At 59.1% G+C, this 18,245-nt stretch overlaps 1 non-coding gene across 1 annotated transcript; it reads right to left on the bottom strand.

Moving 5' to 3' along the window:
- Nucleotides 1–2,138: 2,138 nt before the first annotated feature.
- On the bottom strand, nucleotides 2,139–2,260 carry MIRLET7E (microRNA let-7e). The gene has a single exon (NR_034732.1). It is a non-coding gene; the product is annotated as a microRNA let-7e (primary transcript).
- Between the last annotated feature and the right edge of the window lie 15,985 nt (nucleotides 2,261–18,245).

The raw sequence follows: 18,245 nt of genomic DNA, 5'->3' as shown, positions 1-18,245 counted from the left end.
TTGCCTCTGACCACCGGGCAGCCTCCAGGGCCCCTGCCCAGGGAACTTTCCCAGTCTCAGGCTTCCTCTTCTTTGAGGCACAAGGCTGTGCACACAGTAAGTGTTTGATAAATACCCTTGAATGAGGAGAAGAAAATGGCTGGACCCTTTTGCTTGTAGATCAGGATTCTTCCTTGACTCCCTGACTTCCCCATGCAGGACCTGCGGCTAGCAGTTACCCCACACTAACTCCCCACCTGCCTGCTCTTAGATATCTTGCCACTCACCTAATCAATCAATCAATCGTATTTATTGAGCACTTACTGTGTGCAGAGCACTGTACTAAATTCTTGGGAAAATACAATATAATAGAACTGGTAGACATGATTCCTGCCCACAGGGAGTTTGGAGTCTACCTCCGGCCACTTGACTTCATGATATTGATGTTCCAGGCCCGAGGCTCACTACTTTATGGCCTTCCCACCCTCTGTGCCAGGTTGACCTGCCAGTCAAAGTGCCAGTCAATATATCTCAACCTCTCTCTCTTTCACCCCCCCCCACCACCCCTACTCACCTCCCCCACCCTTTCTCTTCATCCCGGCTCACAGAGAAGTTGAGGGAAGGGGAGCAGTTTTAGGTCTCTGAAACTAAGGACCCAACAGTCTGATGGGGAACACAGGACAGGCTCAAATAACTTAAAAATAAGTAAACACAAGCAATGAAGCACACCCATGTCTTCAGAACTCCCAAGGCCCATATGCTAAGTGCCAAGCGGTATTAATCTAGATAAAGAGGGTTTGGGGGCAACTTCCAGCCCCCTGGCTGGATGCTCGCTGTTCCAACCACCCCCCTGAATCAACGGTGGAAGAGGGTCCAGCCACAGGGACAGAGCAGCAGGGGTGAGTCAGGACAGGAGCTTTCATTCTGACTCTTCCCCACCCCTGGAGCAGAGACGGGAAAAGGCGCTCCATGGGACATCTCCAATCTATCCCCAAAGGCAACCAGGCGAGTGTAGCAGGCAGGGGCATGACCTAGATGACCTTGGTCAAGATTCCCTCTCTTCTTATGACAATAAAAATAAAAACAGTAACGGCAATGGTGATACTAACAGTATCTCACCTTTCATTTTTATTGTAACCCCCCCCCCCGCCCCCCGTCCTTCTGGGCAGCTGAGTGCAGATAGAAGGTGTGAATCCTGAAGCTCAGGAGTGATTCCTTACTTCTCTTGATTTGAGAAGCAGTGGAAGGGGGTCAGGGGCCCTGGGTTCTAATCTTATCTCTGCCATTTGCCGACTGTGTGACCTCCGGCAAGTCGTTTAACTTCTCTGGGCCCAGTTTCCTCATCTGTAAAGTGGGAATGAAATGCCCGTTCTCCTTATGCTTTAGCCCTACATCCGACAAGGACTGCGTCCAACCAAATTGTGTTGTATTTACCTCAGCACTTAGGACGATGTTTGGCATAAAATAAGTGCTTAACAAATATCATTATTATTATCATCGTAATCCTCCTCCTCAAATAATCCCCAAGAGCGAACCAGGCAGCAGGGTTGGAGGAGGGACAGGAAATGGTCCAGGGATCCATCTGGCCAACGGTCCTTGATCAGCAAAGAGGCTCTCAGTTTAGGCTGAGCACAGAGAAGGCAGGCTCCCAGCTAAGAAGAGTTTATGGAGTCTCTGTGGCTGGTAGTTGGAGGGGTCGGTCCCCTTGGGGGTGCAAACAGGGGTGACCTGTCAAGATGAATGCAATACAGAGCAAGAACACAAGTCCCAAAGACGTGGAGACAGACAGATGACTTAGGAGGTACAGGGGGACAGGAGAAGAGACACGATTCTGGCCCCCCACCACCCAGCCCGGTGCAGATGACCGAGGTCGCCCTCCTGACCAGAGCCTGGGGTCTGGGGGGAGGGCGGGGGATCCCCCCTAGATGAGCTTCCACTCCTCGAGGAAGGCAATAGACTGTATAGTTATCACCTGAAATGGGCAGAATCCCTCCCACCAAACTATACAACCTACTACCTCACCCCCACGGAGCAGGGAGGCGGGACCCTGGGCGGACCCTCGGCCAGAACCCCCGGCCCCGATCCCCCCAACCGGCTCCACCCTCATCTTTCCTCTTGGTCCCCGCATCTGGAGTCCTCCGGGATATCTTGCCGGAAAGGGCGAACTGACTGTCGCCTCAGGAAAGACAGTAGATTGTATAGTTAGCACACAGGGAGGCCGTGACCCCACAACTATTCAATCTACTACCTCAGCCTCAAGGACAGGACTGTGGTGGGAGCCGGGGAGGCCTGTGAGGGGTCAGCGGTCCGGCGCGGAGCCTGGAGAAAAGGAAGAGAACAAGCAGCGGTCAGCTGACGGGGAGCGGGAAAGCACACCTCAGCCAAACTCTCCCCAAATCCCCGGGAGGTCTGGGGAGGGAGAGGCCGGCTGTCTGCCTCCTATCCTCCGGCCTCGGTCCCTGCTGCACTGGAGGGGAATGGTGCCAACTTAGATCGGGATTGGAGCGTATCGGCCCTGGAGGTCAGCACCGTGTTTGGCTCCTAGTAAGTGCTTAACGAATTCCACAGCGATTATTATTACACATAACCTTGAGGACAGGGTGGCCTCGCCCACGTCTTTCTGGCCGCGGCAACCCCCCACGACCGGCCCGATCCGGTTTCTCTCGGAATGAGCGACTGATGAGGGGAAGCCGGGCTGGACGGTTGGCGGGGGGCGGTGCCCACTGGCACCCTGTTCTTCTGGAACTTGGGCCGTTGCACCTGGGCAGACCTCCAGCTTACAAGACCCACACTGTAGTCTCACCCTGTGCCCGATGCTGCCCACAAGGGCCCAAACCGGGTCTTCCGCCGCCCTGCCATGGCGTGCCAGACCCGTGCAGTCGGAACAGCGCGCCCCAGTCCTGCCGTGCCACCGTATCCCAACTCAGACGTGCAGCGAAAACACGTAGCCCGGAGAACCGAGCGGCCACGTCTTCTGGGAACCAGGGAGGTGGGTCGAGTTTTCCTCACCCTTTCGGGGAGGAAGCACACGGCCCAGCCCTTAGCGCGATAGCCGCTCCAGCCCCTGACGCTGGCCTTGAGCCGATTGGAGACGTGGAGGACCCGGCCGAGAGCCTCGGATCCAGGAGGTTTGAGCTTTGTGGGGGACGGGGAGCCCCAAAAGCCTGGCCCTGAACCCTTCCAAGCCCACCTAGCAGAAACCTGTTCTCGAAGGCAGAGCCAGGACGGAGCCCACTACTGCTCAAACTCAAATGGCCGACTGTCAGCCATTTCGTTCCCTGAGTCTCATGAGAGGGTGAGGGGCCAGGAAGGTGCCGCTCCTCTCTGCATGGGCCTGCAACCCCAGCAAATGTTTCCACGTTCCCTGCAGGTGCCGTTTTGAGAGGCTGAGACGCCTTTCAGTTCTCCGGCCCCTTCTGGATGTCCAGGGCTGTCCTGGAAGGGCCCCGCCCTTCTTCCTCTTCTGGGGGTCTGCTTTCCGTTCCGCTGAAGAAGACCCCCCCTCCGAGTCACTCCCTTGTCCCCGCCCGTGTGACAGACAGCGACCCCTGGAAGAACACCAACCTGGGAAAGGGCCAGCCAGGGTCTCCTACTGGAGCCTGGGGCCTTGGGCCTCGCTCCTCTGATTTCATCACAGAAAAGCAGGTCAGCCAGGAGCCTCCCTCAGCTTCGGGTCCACCTGCACACCCTCATCTCTCAAACACCTGTCATCCTGGGGCCCCCAAGAGCAGTACTCGCCAGTGAATATCCCCTTCCTCACGGGACTTCCCCCTTCCCTGCTCTTCATCTTCAACCTGATGTGATGGCCCCACCGGAGGATGAGCTTCTCTCGTGACTTTTCCCAACCTCTTCTGCCCTAGTAGCTAGAGCGATTCTCCCCCTGAATCTTTGACGCCTCCTGGTCCCATAGCAGCCACCTCAGTCAGCCTAGAACCCAGGAGTGCCGGCCCCCGTCGGACGCCTCTGTCTTCAAGAATCCTGACTTCTAGCATTCTAGCAGGCAGTTCTGCCCCTGGGGCAAACTTCTGGGGCAGGCCTCTTGGGCCCAGTGAAATCTGAAGCCCCCAGCTCCTATTCCGGTGCCGCTGCGTACGCCCTGGCTCTGAGCAGGGAGGGGCCGGGAGGGCAGCTTCAGTCCTCGAGGGCCCTGGCAACTCAAGTCCCCGCTGCTACCTTCCCTGACCTGCCACGGTCCAGACTGAGGGCGAACCCACCCTATTCTGCAGGATCCCCCAGTCGTTCTCTGCAGTTCCTCCCTGTGGTCCTTGTTTCCCCCTCTCCGTCCCCCCAAGATAGGTGAACTCTTGCCGCGGCGGGCTTGTCGAGATAAGGCGAGCTAGCTGAGTCGCTCTGGGTGCCACCTTTCCCCCTGCTCCTTAAAACCCGTGGCCATTTCAAAGCGTCCTTGTTGCCCCACATCTCACCCCCACCACTTCCCGTCCCCGCTGTCCCCCGCCAGCGGAGAAGAGTTGGGCACGAGCGGGATGTGAGTCGTCGGGAGGCCAGGCTGCCAGAGTCAATGGGGCAAGGACAGGGGAGGGCCCTCGGAGAGCGGCTGGGAGCTGGGGGGAGGCGATGGGTCTCCAGGGGAGCACAGAGAGGAAACACTCCACCCCTGCAGAGCTTTCTCCTGCCCAGCTGCTGGCTCCCAGACTCTCAGCTGGGCCAGGCCCCTCCATCTGCGCTTTGTAAAACTCCCCCCGCGCCCCTCGGCTTCACGCCTCCGACGGGCAAGGGGAAGTGTGGCCCGAGAGGACTCGGGGAGACCACAAACAAGGCACCCACAGACCCCCGGGGAATCCACAATCCCGACTTGTCCCCGCCTGCCAAACGGAGGAGCCTGTCTGACTTGGAAACCTCCACGGCCAGGGCCGCCGGACAGCCGGGCGGCGTTCCCACAGAGGATGGGCACGGGAATATCTCTCCACGGTTGATGGCCGGTCACCCTCACGATGGGGAGAGACACCTCTGCCTCAGCCCTAGTGCTGTGGAGGAAGATGGGAACCGCCCTGCCCGGGCAGTAGCCCGAAACCAAGAAAGCGAAAGAGCGGACACGCCCGTCCATCTCCGGTCCGGACGACGGCTTTCGGAGCCATCTTGCCCTCCAGGGTGACCGGGGCATCTCCCGCGCGCACACACACACGGGGCGGGGTGGCTCGGCGGACCGGAGGAGGAGGACGCGGCCTCCCGGACTCCGACCCCGCACAGACCCTGCCGGGGGAAGAAGCGTCAGAGAACAGACCCGCATGCCGTCGGGCCGTCAGACTCAGAACGAACCCAGCCAGTTGTCTGCGGCTCTCGGGGGTTGACGGGGCGGGTGGGGAGCGGAGGAGAGGGTCGGAGGGGAGGGGGAGCCGGGCACAAACCTTTCTGGAACCCGCAGAGGCCAGCGCCCGGTACTGCCTGAGCTCAGAGTCTCGACCGCTCCCACAATAGCTCCGTCTCTGGCACCGCGGCCTTCTCCACGCCATTCAGCCTTTGCCAAAACTACCCACTCCCTGGCTCTGGCTTTGGTAGTCTTCCAAACCCGCTCTTCTACACGCAGCCGGCAGGCCTCGGCGACCCGCAGGCTCCCGGCTTCCTCGCGACGGAGACTCCCTCCCGGTGGAGCTAGAATCCCGCCCATCCACCCGTCCTCCCTTCCTTCCTTCCATCTTTCTTTCCTTTCTTCCCTCCCCTCCCCTCCAGTCAGAGGCACAAAATGGCCAGCGGCGGACATTTTGTTTCCTCCAGAGCAGAGGTTGGAAAGGGACCAAAGCGAGCCGGAAGGGGAGAGCCAGCCGTGGGGTGAGCCCGGGGCCGCGACCGGGCTCGGAATCCAGACCCGATGGCCCGACGCCTCCGACTCCTCCCTCTCCTGGTCTCGGGGGGGGATGCCCAGCTGCCTGCCCGCCCGCCCGCCTCACCGTCCGCCTGGCAAGAGCAGGTCCTGGGCGGAAAAGCTTTTTCCTCGCTCTCTGGCTCTGGAAACAGCTGGAGCCAGCCATCTTAAAGGGATAGTGCCACTTTCTCAGGATGCAGGCGCCACCCTCTCCCCTCACCCCCATCCACCGCCCTCTACCCCCTGGCTGCGGCTTGGCCTCTCTGCCTGGACCAAGAGAAGGGCTGGTTGACTCCGCAGTGGGGGAGTGCAGAACGGCCGGGAAGACCCCCCAGTTCCCCGGGCAGGGGAAGGTGAATAGCCGTTCCGGGAGTCCGGGGGGACGGGGGTGGGGAGGCAGCTGAGCAGGCAAGGGCTGACCTGATTCCAAACCATGTGACGGGGTGAGGGCACCAAGCTGGGGAGGAGCCGAAAGGCCCCACCTCCTGCTCACGCCCTTTTTTTCCTGGGCTGCAATGGCTCCCGGCGGTTCTTCCACCTCACGAAACCAGGCCCCCAAACCTGGAAAGAGCCGAGAGGGTCAGGGCCAGTGGGGGGCCTTTCTCAGCGGCGACTTCCCTGTGCCCACCAGCGCAGGCTCAGCCAGGGGCTTCCGACATCAGGCTGGACCCCAGGGTCAAGCAGAGACAAACGGGACCTTGGCGTCGGAAAGGCCTTCTGGGGTGTAGGCAGGGGACTGCGGCTGCGGGGCCGAGCAGGAAAAGGGGGAAGAGGAGAAAGGGGTGGGTGAGGAGGTAGATGAGGAGGAGGAGGAAGAGGAGAAGGAGAGAAGCAGTAGGAAGGGCCACCCTTCTCTGAGATGCTAGTGGGTGGCAGTGTGGTAAAGAGGAGCTGAGTCAGGCCAGGAAACACCTCCACCATCACCAACCCCTGGGCCCAGGGAAGACCAGTGAGCTCTGAACTCTGGAGCCCACGGGACCCTCACGGGTGGGCGACTGCCAGCGACCGTGGTCCCCTGCCAGGGCGAGTGAGTCGGTGATGTCCTCCGCCTCACTGGAGCCCTAGGACAGGGGCCAAGTCACTTCAGAGAAGCCCTCTTGGCCCTGCAGCGGCAGCTCTGGCTGCTGCCCGTCCCCGCCGGGATGCCCGGGGCAGCCGTCTGCGGGGCTGGGCCTGGGCCTGCTCAGCAGGGCAGAGGGATGGATCAGCGGAGAGAGAGGAGAGGCCCTTCGGGGGCTTTGGGTTGAGACAGGGAGCTGGAGGCCCGGAAGATTTCTGTCGTCCCTCTCAGCTGCACGCAGCTCAACACTCACCCCGACACCCACACTTGGACATAGGTGTGTACACATGGAGATGCGGCACATGGAGATGGAGACACAGCGACATACAGACACACACATATGGGTGCACACAAGTCACCTAGGCTCATACCCAGACGCTTGTGTGAGTACACACACACACACACACACATAGTCACCCGGAGCAGACACACCCAAAGAAATGCCCAATAACAGAGATCTACCTCTAATGCACCCCCCCATGTACACAGACGAAAAGACCCAGACACAGGCCCACTTACAAAAACACGCCAATACACAAACTCACATGTGTCCGTGACCAGTGGGTACACCTCTGAGTTTGTGAGTTTTGCCCTGCCCTGCCCTCCCTGCTCTGCCCCTGCTGAGGTCCTGGGTCGGGGGGGGCCCAATCCTGAGGCCCAGGAACGAGGGGTGGGAGGGGGAGCCGTACTAGGCTGCGCGGGGAAAGGCAGAGGGAGGCACAGAGGAAAGGGGGAGGGGAAGAGGGGAATGCCAGAGCTCTGGCCACCACCGCTGCTGCTGAAGGTGGGGAAGGCAGGGGAGATCCGCTGAGGTGGGCATCGCCAGCTGCTCATTTGTTTGAATTTCTACTTTCGTTTCACCCTCACGAGGCCCCACTGGGGTGGGCTCGGCTCTCGGAGTTCACTCCAGGTGATTCCTCTCCCTGCCCCTCCCTCCCTCACCCTCTCTCACCCTCTGCCCACCTCCTCCACCTTCTCCAAGGCTCCACCCCCGTCCCCGTGGATCTCCTGCCCACCCGTGCTCACGCCTCAGCCTCGGTCCTGGGAGCACGGTCCCCTTGGCCTTCCGAAACAGAGTCCTCTGGGCCCGGGGAACGGGCGGGGATGGGGGAGACGGAGGGAGAAACGGAGGGTGTGGGGGAGGGTGTGGGGAACGGCCCAGGGCAGGAGATTCTGCCGACTCCCCTCGGCAGAGGCAGGTACCCAGGCACAGACACCGTCCTAGGGCAGGGACCCGTCAACCCCTTCAATATAGCAGAGTCACCCGCCCTTGGCCCAACCCCCAGCAGAAATGGGCACCGGGCCCAGCCACTGCCCTTGGGCAGGGACCCATCGGCTCCTTCAAGCTGCCCTCGGTCACCTGGTCTTCTGTGGGGGAGGCCAGAGCAGGAGCCGTGGCAGTTTAGGGGCGGGGTTCGAGGCCGCCTTCGGCAACAACAGGTTCACTGAGGGGACCCAGACCGCAGCCAGCTCTCGACCCAGTTCCAACCCCTGCCCTCCTCCACTTCATCTCGCCCTGCTCTGGTGCGAGACAGTTGGAGCTGTTGGGGCCTTCCCCAAGCCAACCCTCTAAAATCAAAACAGGAGCCTCAGCCCTCATGACCCTTGTCCTCCCCGGTTGGGGGTTGGCAGGATGAAATGGGGAGGAAGAGGACGTGGCACAGGGATGAGCCCCACAGGCCCAGTGGAGTCCAGGTCCGGCTCCCCACTCGTGAGGTCAATTGTTCCAGCCCCCAGTCTCCAGGCAGGTGACTAAACTAGGCAGACCCACTACAAGATCTGTTCTTTCCTGAAAGAGCTGCAGGGTCTGAAACTTGGCCCCTCTCTCTCAGTTGTTCCCTGGCTTAATCCCCTCACAGGAGTTTGGTGCGGGGGTTTCCAATTTAACTGTGCAGATCAGGCCCATTTTCTCTTGGCACGGGGCAAAACTGGATGGAATCCTCCCTACAGAAACCCTTGAAGCCATATACTAAATGTCCACTCAGGCTTCTCCTCTCCAGCTCAACATCCACAGTTCCCTTCACTTTTCCTTTCAGGACCTAATCTCCATCCCTTTGATTATTTGGCTCCCCTTTTCTGGATCCTGGCTGCTTTCTCCCCACCCAGGTAGAGGAAAGAGACCAACACAGACTCCATACAGCCAGTAACAGGACAGGTAACTGTTAAGTGCCTAGCACAGTGCTTTGCACACAGGGAATGTTTCTGTTTGTTGTCCTATTGTATTCTCCAAGCACTCAGTACAGTGCTCTGGACATAGTAAGAGCTCAAGAAATCCCACCGAGTGAATGAGTGAACGGAAGGGGCTCAATAAATACGATTGAAAGGTCTGTAAAGAAACAGGCTCCTCTCCAATAACCCCTACTGCAGCCCCCTTCTTGAAGATCAGGGCTGCAAGGTGGGAAAGACTTCAGGGACAGAAGCTGTCTGCTCACCTAAGGTGTTTCTGGCGGACCCTGCTCCGGGGATCACAGTGAGCCACTGTTAGAGCAGGAGGGAATCAGGTTAATCTGTAAGAGCTTCTTGATAGGGAGGAAAGTCCGTAGGGGAGCTGGTCCAGGCCAGTGGAGAAATCCCTGTGGAGGATTTGGTGGGAGGGATAGGCCTCCCAGCCGGTGCCCCCAGGTGGGGGTGGGAAGTCTTAAGGAAGGGAGGGTGTGGGAGACTTCAGAGAGGTTGGAGTGTGGGGCTTGTCCCCCTCCCTGACCTCGCCTCCAGGCATATTCACTGAGCCCTTACTGTGTGCAGAGCACACGGCTTGGAAAGTACAATACAAAATCGAGAGAGACGATCCCTGCCCGCTGTCCCAAGGTGAGCAGTGGGCTGGAGCTGGGGGCTGGGCTGGAGGCTGGGAGTGAGGGGAGGGCACTGGGATCGGCAGCTGGGCCCCGGGGGTCAGACGGGACCCTTCAGCAGCTCAGTGGCCCCAAAGCAATGAGTCCCCCTTTCCCGTCCACTGTTCTGGGACTTTGGGGTCGGGGGGGGGGGGGGGGGGCATGATGTGTATCTGCAGCATGCAGCCAGGGAGGGGAGGGGCCGAGGTCGTGGTCGGAGCAGCCGCTGGAAGAGCAAGAGGGCTTGGGGCCAGGAGAATCCAGAGGCAGCTGGCCCGAGGTCTTGGATTTCGCAAGCTTTCCTTCCACAGGGGTCAGAGGTCACAAGAGTCGGGTTGATTGTCTATCCTACAGCCCTGCCAGCCGCAGGGGCAAACCCGGCCCTAAGAAGACTGGAGCCGGAGGGAGCCTCGAGAGGTCGTGTCAATCATTCCTCCGCCTTCACCCTCCCCAACCCGGAAACCATATCAGACCGCTGTTTCCATCTTCCTTTCAGACTCCTGTGAAGGAGACTCCACGGCGTCCTTCTTTTTCCCCAGGCTTCTCGGCGGGAAGTTCCTCAGGTCTAACCCGAATTCCTCCTGCTGCAGTTTGGGCGTGGCCCTGGCTGTGAGCAGGTTGAAATTGCAATGGCTGCTTGGTTCTGGGGCAGAGAGGCCCGGAGATGGCGGATGGGAGAGGAGTGAGGGCGGAGTCCCGTTGGGGGAAGGGCAGAGAGCCTTGTGGCGTTCCCCCAGATGTCAGTCCAGGGGGCTTGGCTCCCACGGGCAGATTGAAAAACATTAAAAAAAAAAAAATCAGGACAGGGCCCCCCACCAGTGCCGACTCCAGGCTGACTGGACGGAGGTGGGTAGGTGGAGTTGCGGGGGGTGAGAGGGGATCAAGGAACGGGGGGTTCTGGCTCAGACAGAGTCCTAAGTGACCCTCGGCCGTGTGCTTGAGAGATCTGGGCCGGGGCCCAGGGCTCCTGCTACCTCCAGCCCAGAAGGAGGTTGAGGAGGCCTCGCCGTTCCATCGAGCCCAGTTACTACCCAGCCTCAGCCCAAACCCAAAGTTCCAAAATGGCTTCCCCGCGCCCTCTGCCTTTATGCGCCAGGCCCAACCGCTCGGCCGCTCCAGGAGCCGGGCGCCGCCCACCGCCCGCTCCTCACCCTGGAATACAAACTACGCCACACAAACCTCCGTGGCGCGTGGACCGGCTACGCTGCCCGCTCTCGGGCAGCCAAATGGTTAACACCACGGGAACCCGCCCGTCCCCCTCCACAACTTCGCCACCCGCTGCCCCAGGCCCTCCCCGCCACCCTGGGCCCTCCGAGGACCCGGTCGGCCTGCTCGATTCCCTCTGCCCTTCCCCTCGCCGCCCCCTCCCCCCCGGCCCCACCCCGGCAGAAGCGAAGCTGGAGCTGGGGCCAGGGCGGGTCTTGCCACCATGCTTCCTCCCCGCGCCACCGCCACCATGTTGGATCGCCCAGCGGAGATGATTCAACGTTTTTCCCACCGCGTAGGGCGGCAGCAAAGGGTGGGGGAAAGAATCCCAAATCAAACCCCACGGGTCCTTCCGCCTTCTTCCGCCCCCGGGGCCGGTCCTCGGCCCCACTGACCAGGGAGGCCCGGCCAGAAAGAGAGAGGTAAGAGTGGACCAAGAGCAGGACCTTGGGGCTCCAGGAATGGAGCGGGAGAGACGGTACCAGAAACAATGAGCAGCTAGCTAAGCCGTTCCGTAAATAAGCACAATACCCACCTGCGCACCACCCCGCCCTCCGCCTCCCCCTCCCACGTCGCCAAGTGCCCCCCTCCCCCCGGGGCATCTGCGTGCCATTCCCGGCCCCGGCCTGGACCCGCACACCGCCCGCGCCTTGGGCCGCCCTCCGCTTTACCTCCGGTCCCCCGGCCGGTCGGAATGCCGTGCTGCCTTTTTCGGAAAGGCCAGTTCGGGGAAAATCGTCTTTTTTCCCTCTTGCCAGCAGCTCAGCGCCAAGGAATGGGCGGGGCCTCGGTGCCAGGCCCCCTGGGAGCCAAGCGACGGGGGCCGAGGGGGCACAAAGAGAGCCCGCCGGCCGCTGCCTCTGCCCGGTGCCGGCGCCCACCCCGGCCCGCTCCCGGGTCAGCCTCCGGACTTGGAGTCTGAGGCGGTTTTGCCCTCAAAACTCACGCCCGCCCTCCCAAACTGGCCCCGCCACCGACTCCTTTCCTCCCCCGGAAAAAACCCACCAGCTTCCCTTCCCCCGGAAACAGCCCCGAACCCAAACTTCGAACCGTCGGCCCGCGGGGGGGCTTCTGGCCAGGCAGCCCGGGTGGGTCCCGGCGCCACCCTTTCCCTCCTCCTACTGGGCCCGACTCCTCTCCCTGAGCCGGGGGAGGACCCGGACCGCTCCGGGCGACCCGGAGAAACTCGAAAACTGACCAGCACCCCCGACCGGCCCCCGCCTCAACCCCTCCTTAGGGCCTAAGCTCCGTAGCTCCGAAGGCCCCAGGGTGCGCCGAGTCGGAGAAACGACTTGGAAGGTTCGGGGGCAAGCGGGACCCCCACACCGGCCACCTGGAACCGCCCCGGCCCCCCCGGCCCGGCCCCCAGGAAAATGGCTTACGGGAAAGAGGGGGCGGAGGGAGTGACGGCGGCGGTAGGCCCCGGCAGCGAGGCTTCAGCCTGCACCCGCCCTCCTTCTCTGCCCACAAGGACAGGGCCAGCGAGTTGGCACGGCTTCCCGCCCAGCCTGAAACAAAGCCAGCGCCCAGCTCCGAGCCGCCCCCAAGCCACCCCCAGCTGCCCAGAGACTCCCCGACGGGAGGCGGGGTGGGGGTGGGGGGGGGGAAGGTTGGCGAGGACCAGAGCATCTCCTGAATATTAATCCACAAAGAGAAGGAGAAAGAGAAAGCAAAAGAGGAGGCTCCCCCAGGCCCCCCGAGGCCCCCACCCCCCTCCGCCGGGGTCCCGGCCGGGCTGCCCACGCCCCTACAGCCCCTTTAAGAGCCGAGCCGCCGGCACTGGAACTGCAAACAGGATGCAGGAAGTGCCCGCGCCCCGCCGCCCAGCCAGCCCGCCCGGCTGGCATCTGCTGTACCTGCTCCCGCTGCTCACATCCCCCCTGGAGCCGTGACAAGCAAGGAAGCCGCGGGGGCCGGGGCCGGGGGGAGGCGGGGGGCGGGAGGGGGGTCTCCTGGAGCCGCGGGGCTGCGGCCTGGTGCAGTAAGTTGGCACCGATCCCAAGTAGGACTCAGCTCCCCGCCTCCTCTCTTTCCCTTCCCTTCCCCTCCCCTCCTTTCCCCTCCCCTCCTGTCGGCCCCGGGAAGTCGCTGGAGAGCCAGTTCTGAACTTACCTCTCTCCCCGATCCCAAGGCAGGCCAAGCCGAGGAAGGAAGGGTGTCCCCCCGGGCCACCCAACCCCATCTTACCCCTGCATCACCCACAGACACACACACACACACGCGCCCGCCTCAGTCCCCGCTGACCTGGGCAGCGGTAAAGCTTCCAGCATCGACTCCCTCCGGCGTCTGTCTGTTCTAGCGCTAACAAGCGAAGCCTGGGGGGCGGAGGGCGGGGGGTGCCCAGGGTCTAGGGGAGATGACTGAGAAGGGGCAGCCGGGCTTGGGTGAGAGGGGGTCCGATAGGAGGCACTCAGGGAGCAGGAAGCACCGAGGCGAGGGGGACTGGGGAACCCTCCCCGTACTCTCCGCCCTGCCCGCAGAGCCGGAACTGGGTCTGGCCCTTACTGGGGGGCAAGGGGAAAGGGGTGGGCGCTGGAGCGTGGGGCCGTGGGCACGGCGATGCTGTTTAACGGGGGAACCAGCCTCAGAGAGCCCACAGCACTCACTGTGGCCTCTCCCGGGGTTCTGAGAGGTACCGGGGAGACACCCCAGGGCCCTGACGTGACCGAGTTACTATTCTGTCAAGTTCGTTCGTCACAGCAAATTGGCTTGTAAAGGACAGCCGCCGGCTCCTACCCCCAGCCCGCCCCAAAGGACGAAACAAAATGAGACATCTTCTCTCTCTTACACACACCCGCACACGCACACTCCATTCTGGATCAGATCCCCTCAGGAGAACCCGGGCGCCGGTGGGACTGGGGCTCCCGTTCTCACCCGCAATCCCTCTCCCCTCCTCTCTCGCTCTTTCCCGCTCCCCGGTCCTGTCGCGGCCTCCGCCGCCTGTAAAACTTTCAGGCGTGTGACGTGTGGCCCGGCCTCCCTTGGCAGCTGTTCAAGAATCGCTCTGAGCTCCCCCTCTGAAGGAGTGGGTGGCGGGGGAGGAAGAGAAATGGAAAACGAAGAGAGTTTTGGGGAGATTCAAGAATTGATATTGTCATCTAAGTGGGGATCCCTTCTCCCCTCCATGCCCGTCTCCTGATCCAGCTACCCAGTGCTGGCCTCTTTCTTAGGAAAGGACACCACAAGCCTCAGCCTGTGGGGATGGGGAAAGGGCGGGAGGAAAGAACGATGGCGGAAAGGGAAGGACCGGGCCTGACCAGAGATCCCTCAAGAGACAGAACGGGGCTGAAAGCTGAGTAAGGCAACCCTAACCTCCCCGCCAATCCAGGCGGAGAAGCTGTCCTGCAGCCATGGGTCCTAACGGCCAGGCCGGGAAGAGCCTCAGGGACGAGGCCCGGCTTGGGACAGAGTCAAGGTAGAAATAGGATTGACAGGCGGTGTCTAGTCAAGCAACTCAATAGGCCCTGGAGCTAAATTCCCTTTGTCTGCCCTAGGCTCTGTTCTGGGTCCCTTCTCTTTTCACTTGACCCCCTCTCCCTCGGAGAACTCATTTGCTTCCATTGTGTCATTGGGGATGATTGAATGAATGAATGAATGAATGACACCACACACCACCACCACCCCTCACCCAACCGGCCTACCTCCCCACCCAAAGACCTCCCTCCCCTTCAAATTCTATACCTATTTCCTTCCTTCTTAGACCGGGTGCCCCCCGTTAAGCAGTGACTGTGTCCCACCTGATTATCTTGAATCTTCCCCATGATATAGTACAGTGCGTGATACATAAGCACTTAACAAACGCCACTATCCTTATCATTTTTAAATTCAGCAGGCCTCAGCTCTCCACATTTTCAAAGCCCTTTTGAAAGGCATATTTTCTCCAGAAGGCCTTTCCTGATTAATTTCTCACCTCCCCTGTTTACAGCCCCCATACTGCTTATTCAGCAGCGAAGCAGCGTGGCCTAGTGGAAAAGGTACAGGTCTGGGAGCCGGAGAATTGGGGTTTTAATCCCAATTACCACTTCTCTGCCGTGTGACCTTACGCAAGTCACTTCACTTCTGTGTCCCTCAGTTTACTGAACTGTAAAATGGAGACTCAATCATTATTCTCCCTCCTACTTAGACCGTGAGCCCCTGAGGACAAGGACTGTAACCAACATGATTAACTGCATAATAATAACGACATCTGCTAAGTGCCTACTACGTGCCAGGCACTGTATTAATCTCTGCGGTAGATACAAGATAATTGGGTTGGTCACAGTCCTTATCCCACCTAGGGCTCCCAGTCTTAATCCCCATTTTACAGATGAGGAAATGGGAACAGAGAAATTGACTTGCCCAAGGTCACACAGCAGACACGTGGCAGAGCTGGAATTAGAACCCATGTCCTTCTGACTCTCCTTCTCTACCCTAGCATTAAAAACAGAGCTTGATGCATATGTAAGCACTTAACCACGATAATATCCCACCTCGATTACTGAATCGGCCTCCTTTCTCTCCCCACACCAGTCCATACTTGACTCTGTTGCCAGGAGCAGTTTTCTACAGAAACATTCAGGCCGGGTTTCCCCTCTCCTCACCGCCGCATCAAACAGAAACTCCTCACCATTGTCTTTAAAGCACTCAGGTCACCTTGCCCCCTCCTACCTCACCTCGCTACTTTAACCCAGCCCACACACTTCGCTCCTCCAATGCCAATCTCCTCACTGTACCTTGATCTCATCTATCTCGCCACTACCCTCTCACCCACACCCTGCCCCTGGCCGGGAATGCCCTTCCACCTCACACCCAACAGACCATTACTCTCCGACCCCTTGAGAGGCTTATTGAAAGCACCTCTCCTCCGAGAGGCCTTCATTTCCTTTTCTTCCACTCCCTTCTGTGCTGCCCCGATTTGCTTCCCATATTCACTCCCCATCAGCCCCACAGCACTTCTAACCATAGCCGTAATTTATTCATGTCTCTCTCCCCCTCTAGACTGTGAGCTCACTGGGGGTAGGGAATGTATCTGTTATACTTTATGTACTTTCCCAAGGACTTAGTATAGTTCCGTGCACACAGTAAATAATTCAGCACTTGCACCACCTAAGCACTTAATTTACAACTGCCCCATACTCTTAATGACATATCTCAGTACCTCCTTTCCTTTACCCATAATCGATTTTAGGGTTCGACACTCCAGTATGCTGGACTTGGAGCTCCTTGAAGGCAGTGGTCCTATCTACTCGTTCCACCGTATTCCCGAAGTGCTCAATACAGTGCTCTGCACACAACAGACCCTCAATAAGCACTACTGATCGATTGACCTTCCCTCCCTCTTTACCACATTCAGGGGGGAAAAAAATCAGTCTGGGTGGTTCCCAACTTCCCCCTGAGGCCTTCAGGCAATGCGGTGGACATATCTGTAATTCATTCACTTAATTATATTAACATCTCTCTCCCCCTCTAGACTGTAAACTCATTGTGGGAAGGGAATGTCTGTTACATTGTACTCTCTTAAGCCCTCGAGAAGCCGCATGGCCCAGAAGAGCACGGGTCTGGGTGTCAGAAGGTCCTGGGTTCTGATCCCAGCTCTACCACTTGTCTGCTGTGTGACCTTGGGCAGGTCACTTCACTGTGCTTCAGTTACCTCATCTGTAAAATGGGGAATGAGACTGTGAGCCCCATATGAGATAACAACTGTGTCCAACTCGATTTGCTTCTATCTCAGCGCTTAATACAATGCCTGGCACATAGTAAGCGCTTAAACCATAATTATTATTATGGTACTCTATACATAGTAAGTGCTCAATAAATACAATCGACTGACCGGGTGTCGATTTTGGTCCCCAGAATTGACACCTCTCCTATCAACCCCTTTCTCCTTCCAGCATCCCGTCAGCCCTGAAATTCTATTTATTTTGTATTTCCTGAAGACTTATTGCGTGCACAGCACTCTACTAAGCATTTGGGAGAATACAGCACAACAGGGTTGATAAGCACATTTCCTGCCCACAACTATGTAAGCCTAGAGGGAGTTGGCATGACTTGGGGCCCGGAACTGTGATGGGAAGTCAACTCTGCCTTTCAGTAGGTGGTATTTATTGAGCATCTACTGTGTGGACAACATCGTACTAATTAACTGGGAGAGTACAATCAAGTGGGCATGATCTTTGGCCTTGAGCATCTTACAATCTAGCAGGATGACTTTAAAATATATTACAAAAAGGGGGAACAGAGCACAAGGATAAGGACATAAGTGCTGTGGGGGTTGGGGGATGGATTGAGTCTTAAAGCGCTTAGGGGATATGGACCCAAGGTCAGAGGTAACACAGAAAGGAGGACAAACAGGGCAGGGAGGTGAGAAGTCAGTCAGGGAAGGCTTCCGGTAGGAGACGATTTTAACAGGGCCTTAAAGACGGGGAGAGCGATGGTCCGTCTGCTATGAAGAGGAAGCTCCAGCCTGGAGGAAGGATGTGGGCAAGATGCAGACGACGAGAGAGATGAGATTGAGACCCAGTGAGTAGTCGGTGCTAGAAAAGCGAGGAGTGTGGGCCGGGTTGTAGTGGGAGAGGAGCCAGGATGGGGAGCTTGGGTGGAGAGCGGGTCGGTTTGTTTTTGTATTGTACTTTCCCAAGCGCCTTGTAAGTACAGTGCTCTGCACAGAGTAAGCGCTCAATAAATATGACTGAATGAATGGCGTGCATTTCTCCTGTGGGGCAGCACCGACTAAATGGAGGAAGGCAGATAAGACGCCCAGAGGCCCTGCTTCAAGCCACTAGTCGCTGAGCACCAGTGGCAACTGAAGGGGCTGGCCTTCAGAGGGTATTCGTTCCTTCCTCGGAGCAAGTGCTCTCTGGCTGAGGTCTGATGGTCACCGCCTCGGGGCCCGCGTCCCCTTTATGGCATTTTACGGGGGCTCCGACCATCTCGGAGAGCGCCGGGGGGAGCCAACGGGTCAAGCTGTCCAATCGGCAGGTGACCCAGTGTAGGGCTCTGCGTCCGGCAGGCGCTCGATAAATGTCACTGCTGTTGCTGTCACTTCCTTTCTGGCCGGGCTCTCTGGAGTGGGGTGCCGGTGGCGACGGGGGTTTGGGGGAGGTGATCTCTCCAGGTCCCTCCCAGCTCCAAGACGACTCTGGAAGCTTGATAGAAATGGCATTTGTTAAGCACTTACTACTTGCCAAGTACCGGTCTATGCGCTGGGGTAGATACGAGGCAATCAGGTTGGACACCGTCCTTGTCCCACTTGGGGCTCAGTCTCGATCCCCATTTTACAGATGAGGTAACAGGCACAGAGAAATTAAGTGACTTGCCCAAGGTCACACAGCAGACACGTGGCAGAGTCGGGATTAGAACCCGTGATGTT

The sequence above is a fragment of the Ornithorhynchus anatinus genome, chromosome 7 (genome assembly GCF_004115215.2).
Source record: "Ornithorhynchus anatinus isolate Pmale09 chromosome 7, mOrnAna1.pri.v4, whole genome shotgun sequence".
NCBI classification, from domain to species: Eukaryota; Metazoa; Chordata; class Mammalia; order Monotremata; family Ornithorhynchidae; genus Ornithorhynchus; species Ornithorhynchus anatinus.
The sequence above is the reverse complement of the archived record's forward strand: the minus strand, read 5'-3'. Positions and strand labels throughout refer to the sequence as shown.